This window comes from Perognathus longimembris, chromosome 20, assembly GCF_023159225.1.
Source record: "Perognathus longimembris pacificus isolate PPM17 chromosome 20, ASM2315922v1, whole genome shotgun sequence".
NCBI classification, from domain to species: Eukaryota; Metazoa; Chordata; class Mammalia; order Rodentia; family Heteromyidae; genus Perognathus; species Perognathus longimembris.
This window is the reverse complement of record NC_063180.1, coordinates 21,617,331-21,633,974: the sequence shown is the minus strand read 5'-3', so window position 1 is coordinate 21,633,974 and position 16,644 is coordinate 21,617,331. Positions and strand designations below refer to the sequence as shown.

Genomic DNA, 16,644 nt, shown 5'->3' with positions numbered 1-16,644 from the left:
GCAAAAAATTGTTACAGGAGAAACTGGTGAAGTTTCCACTTGAGCTGGATGGCGAGGGTCCACTCTCCATTCTGGGTGGGTGCTTTTCAATTTTTTTTCCTTTTTCTTTTGTTGGTTAGGGGACTTGAACTCTGGGCCTGGTCAATGTCCCTGAGCCCTTCAGCTCAAGGCTAACACTCTACCACTTGAGCCACAGCTCCACTTCCGGCTTATTCTGTTTATGTGATGCTGAAGAATCGAACCCAGGGCTTCATGCATCCTAGGCAAGCACTCTACCACATTCCCACATTCCCAGCCCTGTGCCTTTCAATTTCCACAACAAAAAGTTAAAGTAAAGTAACAAAGTCAGTCTCCAGAGAGGCCACCTCAAGTACATCCAGCCACCAGCAACCTCCACCAGTCAAACTTCCTTTATAGAGGAAGAAACTGAGATATTGCATTGCCCTGGATGTTGCCTGGTGCTTAAAGAGTCAGCCCGGGGGCGGGGAAGGGATGAGACTCAGTGACACAGGAACACAGGATGTGCTTAGCATGAGCAAAAGGCCCTGGGATCCACCTCCAACATCATTAAACTGAATATGGACCAACCAGGCACATATGTACCTGTAATCCCAGCTACTCAGGAGGCAGAAGTAGAAGGTTCATGGTCTGATGCCAACTTGGCAAAAGCACACAAATTCTATCTGGGAAAACAAAACAAGAACCACAAAAAAAGCACCCTAAAACCAAAAGCTTTAAGTGGGAGGCCTTGAGTTCAAACCCCAGCACCAAACCAAAGCCAAGTAACTAAAGGTTAACTTTTGCTTAGGACTTCCTGGGAAGGCAACAATGCTTGGTTATTGATCTCATGGGAGACTTCGTCTCCTAACCTGAAACATAATTAGAATCACTGCCACGATCACAGCACACCAGGCATTGTGCAAGGTGCCCTGCCCCTCCTGTCCACTCTCCCAAGCAGCAACACAGGCCTAGTGCAAACCCAGTGCGAGGAGTCCACAGCGCAGAGCCGGCCGGCAGATCACAGTGAGAACTGCCAGGGTCATCTGTGAATTCCTGGAATCGGCACGCCTGGCTGGCAGTGCACCAGACCAGGAAAATGAGACACAAGAAGGAATTGCTCTGGCCACAAGGGTGGCCCAAGTGCCAGAGTGCCTGCCTGCATACCGAGTCCAAGGGCCAGAGCTCAAATTCCAGTACTGTCCCTACAAAGGAAGGGGTTACTTGTAGCCTAGCTATGGAGATACATACCTATGACAGGCAGAGAGAGCCGGGCACTGGTGGCTTACGCCTGTCATCCTAGCTACTCAGGAGGCTGAGATCTGAGGATCGTGGTTCAAAGCCAGTCCAAGCAAGAAAGTCTGTGGGACTCCAAGGAACCACACAAAAGCCGGAAGTAGAGCTGTGGCTCAAGTGGGGAAAAAAAGGCAGCTCAGGGACAGTACCCAGGGTCCTGAGTCCTGAATCCAAGCCCCGGGACATATAGAAAAAAGAAAAGAAAAGAAAAGAAAAGCAGGGGACCCTGAATTTAAAACGCAATGCCACCAACACCAAAAACACACTTATTCTATCCTGTGCCTGCCCACTTTGGGGGTTCACAACCCAGTGGAGCAGAAAAGGCACCAAGCGCCTGAAATGTCACAGCCACGATGACTACCAAGACCTTTACAAATGTCACTTAACACCGCAGCCACTGGACAAGGCAGACCCTGAGATGAACCCATTTAACAGAGGGGGAGACTGAGGCCCAGAGTCAGCCAGCCCTTTGCCACAGCCAGCAAGTGGCAGAACCAGGATTCGAACTGACAGTCAGCTTCCAGAGTCTGTGCTCCTGTCCCCCACCAAGTGGCAGGCACGTGATGCTGGCCACAGGCAGGAGGAAAGAGCAAGGTCACTGAGGCAAAGATGGCTAGGCCTGGCAGACAGGTCGGATGAGATTGACCAGGACAGACAACAACTCCTTTCAAACTACAATAGGAGAGAAACAACACAGCTAGTAACAGTGGCATCCACCTGTAATCCCAGCCCTCAGGCGGCCACCTTCAAACTTACAGGTTACTTACAGGAAGACCCTGTTTCCAAAAAAATGGGGTGGGGGGAGGTCCTGACTTGTAGACACTGATATAGCAATCGGATCACAACCACTTCCCAGCAAGACCTACGGGCCCCTTGCCTGAGCAACACACATGACAGAAAACAAAGTCTGTCCAGCTGGTGGAATACCACAAAGTCAAGAAAAAGATGAAGATCCACATGCAGTGGCTAGGTGAAGGGAAGATAAGGTGAAGAACAATGCGCCCAACCACAGGCGAGCACAGTAGCATGCAGACACAGTGAAGCAGAGAACCTCAGAATGGCGTCTTCTGTCCCTGGGGAAGACAGCTGGAGACACCCAGGGTGCCAGAGAGGAGGGGACTTTATGTCACTGGAATTTTAAATTTGTCCCATGGGTATGTATCATTTAAAGAAAGGGGGAAAAGGGGGAGGGAAAGGAGAAAGAGAGAGCGAGAAAGCGAGAGAGAGAGAGAGAGAGAGAGAGAGAGAGAGAGAGAGAGAGAGAGAGAGAGAAAGAGAGGCAGCTTCTTCCTTGGTGGTGGTTGAGGCCACCCAGACAGAACTAATCAAATCCTGCAGCAGCTAATTCAGGGCTCCTGCTGGGCTGGGTCCTAATTTCCAGATGGATCCTCAGGGCCTAGGCACACAGTAGGCCCGCAGGAATTTTAACTGGGAACATGGCTTCCCCTGCTACCAGCTCCCCCGCATCCCAAGAGTACACCAAAACAGAAGCCACTCAGAAATCTCTCCCTCTGGATAGGGAAAGTTGCATGTCACTGACACAAAGGCTCTAGTCAACGGGGACAAAACACGAATGGGGGTGCTGCAGGGAGAACTGAGGTTCGCCCTGGGGACCACCAGGCTCTGGCATGATGTGGCCCTGAGGGAGCAGAGAGAGGACACAGATATGGTGATGCAGGAGGGAGAAAAAGGCTGCATTTGCTCACAGTGAAGGTACCTGTGGACACCTTTCAGGAAACCCCCAAAACGGCTAAGAGGAAGACAGCCAGGCTCCCACCCTACCCCAAGCACAATGGGAGAGGGGAAATGGCAGCTCCTCTATTTCCCAGTCCAGGCCCTGGCCCCAGGAAAGGAGGAATGCCTCCTTGCCCTGTTTCCAATTAGCTCCCCCCCACCCCCACCCCCCACCCCCGCCCCCAGCAGCCCTGTGCATTCTTGAGACCAGCAGTCAATGCAGCCCGGGGGGGGGGGGGGGGGCTGGGTCTGGGGGTGCTTGGGGACGGCTGGCAGCTGCTCCTGAACCCCAGGGCCTCCCTTCCTATTCTCAATGTCCCTCTCTGGACCTTCTGGAGTCAAAGACAGATTCCATATCCCACCTCAGTCCCTCCCACCCCCACCAAAAAAAAAAAAAGTTGGCCAAGGCCCTGGAGGCCTCTGGGAAGAAAGTCAGCTGTGGGCATGGCAGGCCACCCTCCTAGGGCAGCTCCAGCTCCCCTCCCCTCTTCCCTTCTCCAGCTCCAGAGTCCCTTCCCCACGCCTGTTATCCCGAGCATCAAAGAGCGGGCTCCCTCAAAGCCACAGGGATCCCCCAGCCCTGTGGGTAATTTTACAGCCACTGCAGCCTAGCCTGGAGAGGGTTCCCCACCAACAGCCCTGGCCTCAGTTGGCAGAAAATGAATCACCAGCAACACCAGGCAGTGGATGTGCTGGGCCAGGGCCGGCCCTGTCCCTCTGCCCCTATCATGTCCCAGTCCCCCCCTTCTCTCCTTACTTAGGGGAAGTCTGTGTGCCAGAGGCCTGGCTGCACACCTGAGCACCCACAGGCCAGTGTGCCAAATATAAATCACACATCTGGACAATGCTTTCCCACCTAGGGTCAGTTATCTGAACTATAATTATTGCCATGTGCCCATGACACTGAGCCAGGAGGTGAATGGCCTGCTGGAGGGTTACAGCAGGTCGCGGCTGACCAGCTGGCATCTCAGGGCAGAATGACAGCAGGCCATGGGGCAGAGGATCAGAGACCCCAACTGGGCAATCCCTGCCCTTCCAGCTGTTCTTTATCCTCCCCTTCCCTCTCAGGAGGAAACACATCCTCGGCTCCTTTAGGGGGAGCCCAGTACCCCTGAAATCAAAAGGACAGAGCATGCCACCACAAAGACATGCAGAAAGACTTCACAGTTTGGAGCAAGGTTGAAGAGACTTTCAATCACAGGGCTGTGTAAACAAAAACATAAAAGCTCCTTAACCCCTCTGGGCCTCAGTGAGCCTGCCAGGGAAATGGGGACAACAACAGACCCAGGATGGCAGCAATCAACAATCCATAAATACTCTCTCCTCCTCCCATAAAGAGCTGTGGTTATTTCCGGCTTCTGGGAGCGGGGGAAGGTCTGGGGAAAGGCAGAGGAGGTAACTCTGCCCCGGAAGTCCATGGGGGCAGAGGAAAGGGGTGGTCCCTGAGAGACTGGTCTCCCATTTTCCGATCTGGGGTGTGTGTCACCACTGACAGGGCCCCCCCATCCCCCAGCCCAGGTGCAGAGAGAGCGTGGAAGCCTGAAAGCGAATCCTAAATCAGGCCAAGAGTCTGGGGGTGTCTCTAGGTTTTTATTGCACGTAGGGGAGGAGGGTGAGGGGGGGGGTTAAGACATAAGGCTGTGGGCACCAACTGGTGCCCACAGCCTTGGGGGACACCGGAACTGTCACCAAGACTCTCCCCCTCCTTCCTCAAGAGAGGTGACCCCGGAGGCCCTGACCCTACCAGCCCGGAGGTTCAGCTGCTCGGAACCACAAAGCAAAACAAAGGCGCGCGGGGAGGAAGCGGCCACGGTGCCTTCCAGCCCCCGCCCGCCCGAGCCGCGGTCCTTCCTCCCGGCTGGCGGCTGACCAAGGCCCGGGCAGGGGAGGGCAGGGCAGGGCAGACCCTGGTTCCCTCATCTCCCGTCTCCCGGCCGCCGCCCGTGACAGGAGCCGGGGAAGCAGCCGAAGGGGGCAGGCAGAGATGGGAAAAACAGATGGCTCGTCCCTTCTCCTCCTCCGCCATCCCTCCCTCTCTCCCGCCCGCCCGCCCGCCCTCCCGCCGGTGCCCGTCGAGGGGCCCGGGGAGGCCCGGGCTCACCCCGGGGAAAGGGCTGCCTTTGTCTAAAGGTCACCACCCGAGCGCGGTGCCCGGGCTGGGCCTGGTGCCTCCCCTTTCCAGACCGTCCGGGTGGAGATCTGGGGGAAGGGGGGGGAAGGGACATGACAGGAGTTAGGGCTCCCCCCCCCCCGTTGCCTCCCCTCCGGTAACGTCCGCCAGTTCTGGGACCCGCCGGCTGGGGGACCGGGGCCCACCCGGTTCTTCGCTAGGGGAGGTGGGGGGCAAGTCAACTCCGCTCATTGTTTGGGGGCGGTGGGGAGGAGGAGCCCCGGGGGTCTCAGTCCTCATCCCGGTCTCCCCAGCAGGCTGAGGTGTCCCGGCACCCCACATCCCCCCGCCCCGATCCACGAGAGCGTTTTGGGGAGGGGGTGCAGGCGACGGGGAGAGACGGAGGGCTCGCCCGCCTCGGACCGGGAAATCGCCACCCGCTGCCCCATTGCCCTCGTCGGTTCCCCGTACACACACACACACACACACACACACACACACACACACACGCACGCACCCCGAAAGGCGGGGAGCGGGGCGAGGGGCGGGGGTCCCCCGAGGCGGGAGGGGGGGGTCCCGCCCCTCCCCCCGTGGAACGTCGGGTCTCGCGTCTCCGCCGCTCCATTGTATCCCGGGCCGCCGGCGGGAGGGCCGGGGAGGCACCGGGAGCCGGGCTGAGGCAGGGGCCGCCGGTGTATGTGTGTAATATGGGGAGGAAAGAAGAGGGGGGGTCCCCCGAAAGATCGGGGTGACGACGGTGGCGGGAGAGACCCGGGGTGGGATGGGGTGAAGATGATGGTGGGCGCCGCCAAGCAAAAAAAAAAAAAAAAAAAAAAAGGCGAGAGAGAGGAGAGGCGGCGGGCGCTGCGCCCCGGTTGGGGGGCTGAGAGTGTGTGTCGGGGGGGTGGGCTCGGCCCCGGCTCCGGCTCCCCCCACACACACCCTCGCCGCCAACCCCCACTCCCCCCCTCGCTTTTGCGCCCTGTCACAGCCCCGACTCGCAGGTAGAGAGAGTTAAGAGATTTAAAGAGAAATTGCTACATTGTGAGAAACTCACCCTGATGTTTGAGCAGCCGTCGGCGCGGGGTCTCCGGGACGGCCCCGCACGGGCTGCACAGGGAGGACCCAGAAGGGGCCGGCCGGCCGGGCCGGTCAGCGCACTGCCTGATCGCATGGCGGCGGCGGCGGCTCCGCGGCGCCCGGGCCCGCCGCCACCCCGCGCTCGGCCCGCGCGCGCCCCGGGCCCGCGCCCGCTCCCCGGAGCGCCCTTGAGGGTGTGCGGGAAAATAAATAAATAAATAACAGGGGAATTTTTTAAAAAACTAAATGCAAAAGGGGAAAAAAAAAAAAAACACCTTGCAGGTTTTGTGTCCCGCCCCCCCCTCCTTCCTCCTCCTCCTCCTCTTCCTCCTCCTCTTTTCCCTCCGCCCTCCACGGGGGCTGGGCTTCAGGAGACCCCGCCTTCGCGCCTCAGCGAACCAATCGTAACACAGTAAACCCGAGCGGCGGGATGGGTAACGAATGGGAAGCTGTGTGGGCCTGGACTCCGCCCCCTTGCTCTTGCTCCGCCCAAGGCTTGCGGTGCGCCTGCCTGGCTAGGGCGCAGTTTGTCGGCCATCGGGAGCCGGGGTCCGGAGGGTGGGGTGGAGGGGGTCTCGCCCGAACACCTCTCTTTCCCTCCCGAGGGAGTCGGACTTACCTGGAGAGGGGGCGCCCGTCTGGGGACCGGTGATCTGGAGGGCGCGCCCCCGGCGAGCTCTGGAAGCTGGAGGTCATAGTGGAGCGGAGGATTGAGGATGGAGGCTGGAGTTGCCCGAGGTGGCTCGGCGCGGGAGCTCGACGTCGGACCGACCGGGTGGAAGGCGAAAGGGATTGCGGGGGGAGGGGGTGTGACAGATCGGGACCTGGGGCAAAGCTCGATTCCTCAACAGAGTCTGCGTTTGCGGCTCGGCCGACTCTCGATGGATTCCCCCCCCCCCTCAGATGTTCGGAGGGCCGGGAACGCCTGGCGGACGGGACCCGCGGTTCTTCGTGGCCCTGCCCCTCGTGCTGGGTGAGCGCCCACTGTGTGCCCTGAGGGGTGGGCGGGGACTCCTATCCCGGTGTCTTAACCCCTTCTGTCTTCTCAGGACCCTAGCAAAACTGGTGCACACAGGAGGTGCACAATAGCCTCATAGTTAATAAATGTGTGTTGAGTAAATGACTGATGGAGACGTGTTTTAAGCCAGTCAGCTCCTGGTTCAAAGCCTACTTTTTGCATACACTTTATTGTTGTTTTTGTTTCTGTGTGATGTTGTGGAAATTACTTGGCTTCTCTGTGCTTCCATTACCTCCTCTCAAGAACTCTGGTAAAACGACCGGTCTGATTATTGGGAGGAGTGAACTACACCGGAAGTTCTGGGGAAATGCCGCTGTTGGTTTTATTGATGGTGACTACATTGAAAACTGAATTCCAAGATGGGCGAGATGAGGCATGCCAGTAATCTCTGCATTCCAGAAGCTGGAGCAGTAGGATCTTGTTTTGAGGACCACCTGGGCTACATAGATCCTGTCTCAAAAAAAAAAAAAAGCTAATACAATTAATAAATTTACCCAGTGGTTATCTGGGGTCCACGAAGCTATGTGGTTCCCCTCTGAGGGCAAACAGTAACCGCCGAGACCTTAGTTTTGCATGATCTTCCCATTCAGCTGATTGACCTGTGCTTTTTGTGTCTGTGTAGTACTGGGGTTTGAACTCAGGGCCTGCTTTTGCTGGGCAGTTATTCCACTTAGGCTTCTTCGGTGCTTCTTGTAGAGCAGGTGTCCAATCAATTTCTCACAGGGAGGAAGACCTCAAGTTACCTCAGCTAGAGAAATTTCGCTTGCAGTATAGAAAACAAAATTAAGTCCAAAAGGACAAGTCATGTGAGCAGGAAGTGGGCCCCAGTCATAGGCTGAGGACTTCCTTGTAACCTAGGGATCGCTTAAGGGTGGCACTAGTGAGTCTGTCATAGCTACCAGCCCTGGGGGAGGGGAGGACTAAGAAGTTGGGCGCTGGCAGGCTCTTAGAAGAAATGTATTCTAACACATACCAAGGGTATTGCTACCCAGAGAGTCCCCAGTTTCTGCTGCCCACACAGCTCAAGCTCTTAGCAATAGAGCAAGTAAGCTTGCCACAAGCCTCCTGGCTTCAGTTTCGTGCTTTGGTCTTTCATACCTAAAAATCTCGGGAATTTTTGGTGTGATGTGGTCTGTCCTCCATACCTAGACTGAGCCATGGTTGTAGAAGAGCTTGCAAAACTCAGCCCCAGCCTTCCAAATGGAATGTACATCCTTCCCGCTCTGCTCTGGGTCCTGCAGTCCTTGAAAGCCTAAGCTTCAGAGTTCACCTTATATGTTGTCAACACTGTTTTGGAAACAGTTGCTAAAGTCTGAGAAAGGGATGGTAAAAGGTGATCTTTGGGGCCACTGGAAAAAAGATCCGCTGCTACTCTGGCACATGTGGCAGACACCCATGATCCCAGAACTCAGGAGGCTAAGTTAGGGTTACAGGTTAAGCCCACCCTGGTTTACATAGTGACACACCTCTGTTTCAGAAAACGGGGGAAAGGATTGCTTTTCTTTAAACATGACACCTTGTTCCCTTCCTGCTTGAGAAGCAGGTGCAAGCTGTTTAAATGCCAGGTGAAGAACTGAGTTGGGGTGCCATGGCTCACATCTGTAATCCTAGCTACTCAGGACCAGAGGCTGAGATGGGCCTTGTCCCTCTGTGCACCCGCACTAGCTCCAGAGTCTTCCAGCGGAGATAGATCCCTTTCCTACCAAGTGCCATATTTTCTACGCCATCTATCCAATTTTCCTAATTGAAGGTTTTGGATTTGAACCCAGAGCCTGGGTACTGGGAGCTCTACCGTTCGAGCCACGCCCTCTTCAAAGTCAAAACAATGTCCTCGGCTCCGCCCTCACCGTGACTGCATAAGAGGCGGGCTGGTGTCAACTGTGGTTTAGGATTTCACTCGAGAGGTGCACAGAATTGGTGAACTTATCCGGGTTCTGGGTTTTGGCCCCAGGCAAAGGAGAAAAATAAAATAAAAAGAGAGTAGTGATCACAGACCGCGCGCGCGCGCGCCCTTTAAAACAGTGGAAGCCGGCCCGAAACGCCGGGAAATCAGGCAGCTGCGAGCCCAGCCCGGCCTCGGGTCCTCAGCGCGGCAAGTGCGGGGGGCGGAGCGTACCCTCCTATTGGCCCAAGTGTGAGGGCGTGGCCAGAGCTCCGTCCCGCCCCCCCAGCGCCTCACCGGGTTAAAAAGGCCTGACGTCGGACTCCCGGAATTATTCGTCGAAGGGCGGGGCTAGGTTTGTTTACACGCTGCCATTGGCTGGATTTGAATCGGGGCGACTGCGGGTGGGCCGCAGGGCGGGGCTTCGGAGGGCAGGGCCGGTGTCTGACAGCTTGGTCCCGGTACACTATGACCTTGGACATGGAGGCGCCCCTCGGATACCTAGAGCAAAAGGGTTTTCCCCTGTTTCCTGGCAGACGCCAAAGGAAACGGGGTGAGAGACAACCATCCACGGGGGAAACCATTGAATAAACTGGTCCATTCCCCAAGGGGAACAGGCTGTAGCTTTAAGAAGCTGTGAGGGCCGGCGCTGGTGGCTCAGCCCTGTCATCCTAGCTACTCAGGAGGTTGAGATCTGAGGATCACAGTTCAAAGCCAGCCCAGGCAGGAAAGTCCATGAGACTATCTCCAATTAGCCACCAGAAAAGTGTCACTGGGGCTGTAAGTGGTAGAGGGCTACCCTTGAGTAAGAAAAAAGCTCAGGGACAGAATTCAAGTCCCACAACCAAAAAAAAAGAAAGAAAAGAAAAGCTGCAAGGGCACCAGTGGCTCATGCCTGTCATCCTAGCTACTCAGAAGCCTGAGATCTGAGGAGTGCTTTTTGCTCAAGGCTAGCACTCTACCTCGAGCCACAGCACCACTTCCAGCTTTTTCTGTTTATGTGGTGCTGAGTAATTGAACCCAGGGCTTCATGCATGCTAGGCAAGCACTCTACCACTAAGCCACATTCCCAGCCCGTTACCCCCAAGTCTTTTTTTTTGTAATTTATTTATTAATTAAACAAAAAAATTTTGACAAGGTGTTGTGCAAAAAGGGTACAGTTATAGGGCAGTGTGTACATTTCTTGTGATATCTTACACCCTGTTTTTCTTTCCCTTCCCTAGGTCAGGTAGACATATATACAATACACAATGTACCAAGAACATATACAGTAGCCACGTGGCCTACACCCAAGAAAATTCGCCTAGGGCTTTAAATGTAATGTCGACATTAGACAATATGTCAACAGTAGTCTTATATAAACGTACATACATAGCTTTTGAGCTATTGTATTCCACTGAGAGGTCAATTTTTGACCTTTATATGTTGAGTAGTTGTTTGGTTTTAGTTACATAATGTTGGGTCGCTGACCCAATCCTGTGGGAAATAACATTTGACAAGCAGTTTTTGGTTTCACAGACTTGGTCTCTACTGTCTCTCTGTCTCCCTTTGTTAACAGGGGAGATCATGCCCCTTTGTTTTATGTGTTCTAGGCTTGTCTTGCTCAATATTACTTGTTCAAGTTCTGACCATTTCCCTGCGAATAACAATATTTCACCATTCCTAATCACTATGTAGTATTCCATTGTGTATAGGTACCATATTTTTTGGATCCATTCATCTGTGGAGGGACATCTGGGTTGTTTCCATATTTTGGCTATTGTGAATTGTGCTGCGATAAACATGGAAGTACAAATGTCTTTTTGATATCTTGGGGCCTGCTGTTCCGGATAGATGCCTAGGAGTGGTATGGCTGGGTCATAGGGTAGGTCTATATTGAGCTTTTTGAGAAACCTCCATACTGTTCTCCAAAGTGGTTGTACTAATTTGCACTCCCACCAACAATGGAGAAGGGTTCCTCTTTCCCCGCACCCCCTCCAGCATTTGTTGTTGCCTGAGTTCAGAGTATAGGCCATTCTAACTGGAGTGAGGTGGTATCTCAGGGTTGTTTTTATTTGCATTTCCTTTACTACCAGGGATGTTGAACATTTCCTCATATGTTTCTTTGCCATTTTTATCTCTTCTCTTGTGAAGTCTCTCTTTAGCTCCTTTGCCCATTTCCTAATTGGTTTATTGTACCCCCAAATCTTAAGGCACAGGATAATCTCAGGAGCTGGGGATCAAACAGCCTCATCTTAGAAGCAGCAAAGAGAGGGCTGAATAGGCGAGTTCAACTCTAGGGATAGGTGACAAAGTTCCCAAATGGATTCTCTGTGTAGGACTTGGCCATCATCTGAAGCACTGGTGCCTGATGATGGTCTGATTTCTCTGATTCAAGTAGAACCTGTCAGGCTAGCTTAGTGGTTTGCTTCTGCCAGTTCTACAACCTTGGGGAATCATCTGGCTAGAGAGTAGTCAGGTGAGTCGTTTGGAGGGCTGGCATGGTGAGGAGGTTGAAATTGCTTGGAGGAAATGATTCAAAAGGTGAGTCACAGTAGGACTGAGAAGTGCCCAAAGGGGAAAGACAATAGAAAAAGGTGTAAGACAGGAAGAATGCAAGGCCAGGGTGGACCCCTGCCTCTCAGAGAAGTCTTTTCCCTTAGCTTTGTGGGGACTTCCCTTCCACTTCCATAGTTCTTTTTTGCTGACCTCTTCTGATTGATTTCTAATATGCTTGCACTTACAGAATGGGGAATGTCTTTGGCAGCTATTAGACGAGGGGTTAATTGCTTTTCTTTTTTTGTCAATTGTGGGGCTTGAATTCTGGGCCTGGGCACTGTCTCTGAGCTCTTCAGCTCAAGGCTAGCGCTCTACCACTAGAGCCACAACACTGGTGGTTAAATAGAGATAAGAATCTCATGACTTTTCCTGCCCTGGCTGGCTTTGAACCACGATCCTCAAATTTCATCCTTCTGAGCAGCTAGGATATTAGGTATGAGCCACTGGTGCCTGGCTATAATATCTCTGCTATTTATTTATTTATTTTGCCAGTCCTGGGGCTTGGACTCAGGGCCTGAACACTGTCCCTGGCTTCTTTTTGCTCAAGGCTAGCACTCTGCCACTTGAGCCACAGCGCCACTTCTGGCCGTGTTCTATATATGTGGTGAACCCAGGGCTTCATGTATGAGGCAAGCACTCTTGCCACTAGGCCATATTCCCAGCCCCTAGCTCTGCTTTTTAAAAGTAATTGGGCTGGAAGTAGCGGCAGAGCATCTGCTGAGCGTGAGGCCCTGAGTTTAATCCCCAGTAAATAAATAAAACAATCATATATATGCATGCAACTTTTGACTGTATACTAATTTTCCTTGTATTTTGAAACTTTATTAGTAAATGGGAGCACATCTGTACTATTGTATGGCATGAAAAAAGACCAATTTTAACTAGTAAATAATATTCTTTGAATAAATACATCACAGGTGTTTTGTTTTGCTTTTGCCAGAACACTTGTCAAAAGACACGCTGAGCACCAGTGACTCCTGCCTGTAAGCCTAGCTACTCAGAAGGCAGAGACCTAAGGATTGCAGCTCAAAGCCAGCTTAGGCAGACAACTCCCAGTGAGACTGTCTCCAATTAACCACTTAAAAACCAGAAGTGAAGCTGTGGCTCAAAGTGGTAGAGTGCTCTCCTTGAGCAAAAGAGCTCAGGGGTAGTGCCTACATCCTGAGTTCAAGCCCAACGACTCCCCCCCACACACACACACACAAAAAAAAAACAAACAGGTGCAAAACCCGAGTAGTCCCATCACTGAGGAGGCAGACACACAAAGGCCAGCGTGGGCCACAGACATCCCTGTGTCCAATAACCACAAAAATAAAAATGATTAAAAAATAGATACATTCCTATGCATTGCTCTATTTTTCACTGGTTTGAATTCTGATTCATTTCTTTCCATCTTCTTGTTCTAGGGTTATCCAATCTAGAATCCAATCCAGATGCCCATGACTTATCATTGTGTATGCCACTTGGTGCACAAAACTTAACAATTTCATTGGATCGTAGGGTTTGTTGGACCTTGGAACATGGTATATTGTAATTTGATTCAAAAAGGTGAAACTGCTCTGCAACATAGTATTATCCATTTTACTTGTTGCTGGTACTGTGAGTTCCCCTTGTTTTTCCTGATAGGAAATGTGTAAAAGTCAGGCAACTTTGTGAATGTGTTATAGTATATGTGGTTTTAATTTGCATCCCCTTGCTACTGAGCTTAGCCCTCTTTTCAGCTGGACAAGCTTCTTCCTGTCTTTAAGTAATATACAAAAAGACACAGCTTGTAGTGTGAGTGTGTCCGTGGATTTTCTCCACTCCGAGGTCATTTCAGTAGAAAGTTTATATCTGTGACCAAATTGGCTATAATAGGATTACCTAGGCCTAGTCTCATGGCCTGCAGAACAAGGCTCTGAATCCAAATCCTGGCACCAACAAAATGAACAAAGAAATTCCAGAGAAGGCAAATGGTTGTCAAAGGCCAAATTTTTGTTGTCATAAAAAATGGCCAAAGGTCTGGGAATGTGGCTTAGTGGTAGAGTGCTTGCCTAGCATGCATGAAGCCCTAGATTCAATTCCTCAGTACCACATACACAGGAAAACAAAACAAAACAAATTGCCTTAGCTGGGCAGCATCTGTGGCTCACACCTGTAATCCTACTCAGGAGGCTGAGAGGGGAGGACAGAGGTTTGAAGCCAGCACAGAAAAGAAGTCTGTTTGCCTCTATCTCTGATTAAGCAACAAAATGCCAGACTAGAAGCATAGTTCAAGTGGTAGTAGAAAACCAGAAAACCAGCCATGAACAAGAAACCTCAGCTCTTGCCCCAGGCCTTGAGTCCAAACCCCAGTACACACACACACAAATTGCAGTGTTTGAGATAACAGCTCATTGTGGTCCTAATATTGCCTGGAAAAATGAAAAAACTTTTGACTACCTCTTCTCCAGGCCCATTTCCTCTTTCGTGAACTGAGAAAGGGGGACTTCCTTCGTTGGTTTTGGATTTCCACCACCCCACCACGCGTGTTAAAGGCCCAGGCCGGCTCCCCCTTCCTGCAGTCCTCAAGTGTTCAGGACTTAAAGGCCGGATTAGGGCCTGCCATGGGTGTTGGGTCCCTGGACCAGGCAGCCTGGCACCTACGCAGCCTCTGCCTCTCAGAGCAGCCACAGAACGCACACAGCACATACCGCAACCCCCACCCCCCCAGTACCCCCTACACCCCGCCGCGGCCCCTTTGCTCCGCTGGACCTCCATCAAATCCCTCCACCCTTAACCGCCTGCTCTCCAAAATGGCGACCAACCGCCTCCTTTGCCACTGACCGTGGGTCACAGGGTCAGGCCAGACCACGCCCCTCTCCGACCACGCCCCTTCTCCTCGGAGCCTTGTGCGCACAGCTCTGGCAGCATGCGGCTGAGGACCCTGGCGACGTGCGAGGCCGCTCTGAGGGGGTTCATGCACGCGCACGCAGACACAGCACCGCGTGCACACAGACCTTGGCCAGGCAGCGCGCCCTGGGGCGGTGGCGGGGGGAGGGGGCTGCGTGGGGGAAGGGAGGCGCGCTCATCCGGGCTGCGCGTGCGCAGACCCGGGCCGTGGGGTCTAGCAGGCGGCCGCTGTGAGGCTCGCGAGGCACGAGGCACGAGGCCCCCCGGCGCGCGAGCCCCCGGGGGCGGGTAAAACCCGGTTGCTGCTGCCCTTGCCCCCCCTTGCCCTGTCTCCCTACACCCCCTTTTTCATCCCCCCCACCCCTTTCCTCTAACTTCAACCCCTTTCCCCTGCTGATACCTTCCTTCGCCCCGGTGTTTCTTCCCTAGGTGGGGGGCGGCGCCTCCCTTTCGGACGCCCTCCACCCTGCGTCACGCACGCACCTTCTGCACCCCGACAGGCCCCGCTGCACCCCCGCAGCCCTGCCCCTCTTGGAGGAGGCTCCTCTGGGGCTCCCCTCCTTTCCTTCCCCGCCCCATCAGGCCCCAACTGCCCCAGCACAGCCCCCCAGCTCGCGCCGCGGGCCCTACCCGACCGCCCTCCGCACGGGCCCGCTGCACCCCGGCCTTGCATTCGCCCTGCCCTTCTAGGCCCTTCTACCTCGGACCATTGAGGGGTTGGGGGGACACCCAGATTGAGGGGCTTCAACGCACGCAAAAACCTCTCCTGAGCTTTCTTGATCACGCCCCTCCCGTACCTTTAGGACTCTCTAGCAAAAGTACTATTTTTTTTGGTTGTTGTTTTGTTTTTCAATCAATATTTGTCCTCCCTCTCCCCCCCCCCCAACTCCATTTGGGGGTCACTTCCCAGCAAAAAAAAAAAAATTGTTCTTCTCATCTGGACTTCCTTTTCTGAAATATATTTTTTCTACTTATAACAGACCAACCCCAAGTCCTTCCAGTATCTCATCTAATATTTATTTTTCCAATCCTCTTCTCCCAACTTAAGAACAAACCATTGCATCTTTTTTTCCCTTGCAAAACCCTCTTGGTCCCTTTGAGGGGTGGGAAGAGGTAAAGGAATTAAAAATAATTTCTTTGTACTCACATGAGCTCCCCCCCCCCCCATATCTTCTCAGTTCAGTATTGCTTTTCTTTTTGTTTTAATTTTTTCTTCCCAAAACTTATCTCCCACCCCTCTATTTCATACCTATCTTCTTGTTTCTTTTGATACCCAAGTTCTAACTACCCCTTCCCACTACCAGCTTTCAGGTCAAAAGAAATTGGATGGGTATTCTGAAATGACCACCCAGCTTTCCAGAAGGAAAATAGTCAAGGTCTGATTGTCACCTGAACCCCTACCCTGTGAGGCCTAACTTGGGCTCACCTGTTCCCTGGAGAGTTACTCCCTTGCTCTTCTGGTGAGTCTCCACGATTTGTACTTGCCCAAATAGACTTTTTCTGTCACATCCTTCCTTCTTCAGAATCAATTGAATGATTGTTTCTATACCAGTGAGGAGACCAAAGTAATCTTTTGGGGAATCTGATAAGGAAAAGTTGCATGTATTGCAGCTGGCCTCTTTGGAGGAATGCAGGCATTGATTAGATCAATATTTCATTGTTGGTATTTTTTGCATAAGTTAATTTTTTTCCTTTTCTTGGAGCTTAGGGTAGTAATTAGATCCTTATAGGCAGGTCAAGGATGGTAGGAGTGAGGATTGTAGCTCACCAAATGGCATGCTACAAGCCAAGTGATGCTAGCCAGTGGGAATAGACAGGTGGAAAGGACATGCCAGAATTGCCAGGACTTGTGAATCATGAGAATGGCCAGAAAATACATGGTGGATGAAACCCGATTTTGAAATTCTGGTAATGAATTTAATAGGTTCACATTTAAGGGATTGAGGATTTTAGCTAAGTAATGGGCCTTGGGAGTACAAGGCCCTGAATTTGGGGATCTCTAGCACTACAAAGAAAAATAATAATAATTGAATAAGTCAATATGGGGGCCTTAGAAAACATGCATACCAACTACCAGTTTGGAATTTCAGTGTGTGAGTGTGAGTGTGTGTATGAGGG

The 16,644-nt window shown here is 52.6% G+C and overlaps 1 protein-coding gene across 5 annotated transcripts in view; it reads left to right on the top strand.

Annotated features, from left to right (window-relative positions):
• Positions 1-6,754: 6,754 nt before the first annotated feature.
• The window catches only part of Znf541 (zinc finger protein 541), a 32,677-nt gene continuing 22,787 nt past the window's right edge, over positions 6,755-16,644 (top strand). For 4 of the 5 annotated variants that reach the window (XR_007214187.1, XM_048368593.1, XM_048368592.1 and 1 more), the window contains exon 1: positions 6,755-7,190. The gene's annotated coding sequence lies outside the window, so the exon portion shown is untranslated. Of the gene's footprint in view, positions 7,191-15,830; positions 15,987-16,644 lie in introns of all 5 variants that reach the window. The other variant, XM_048368591.1, reaches the window with a different exon arrangement.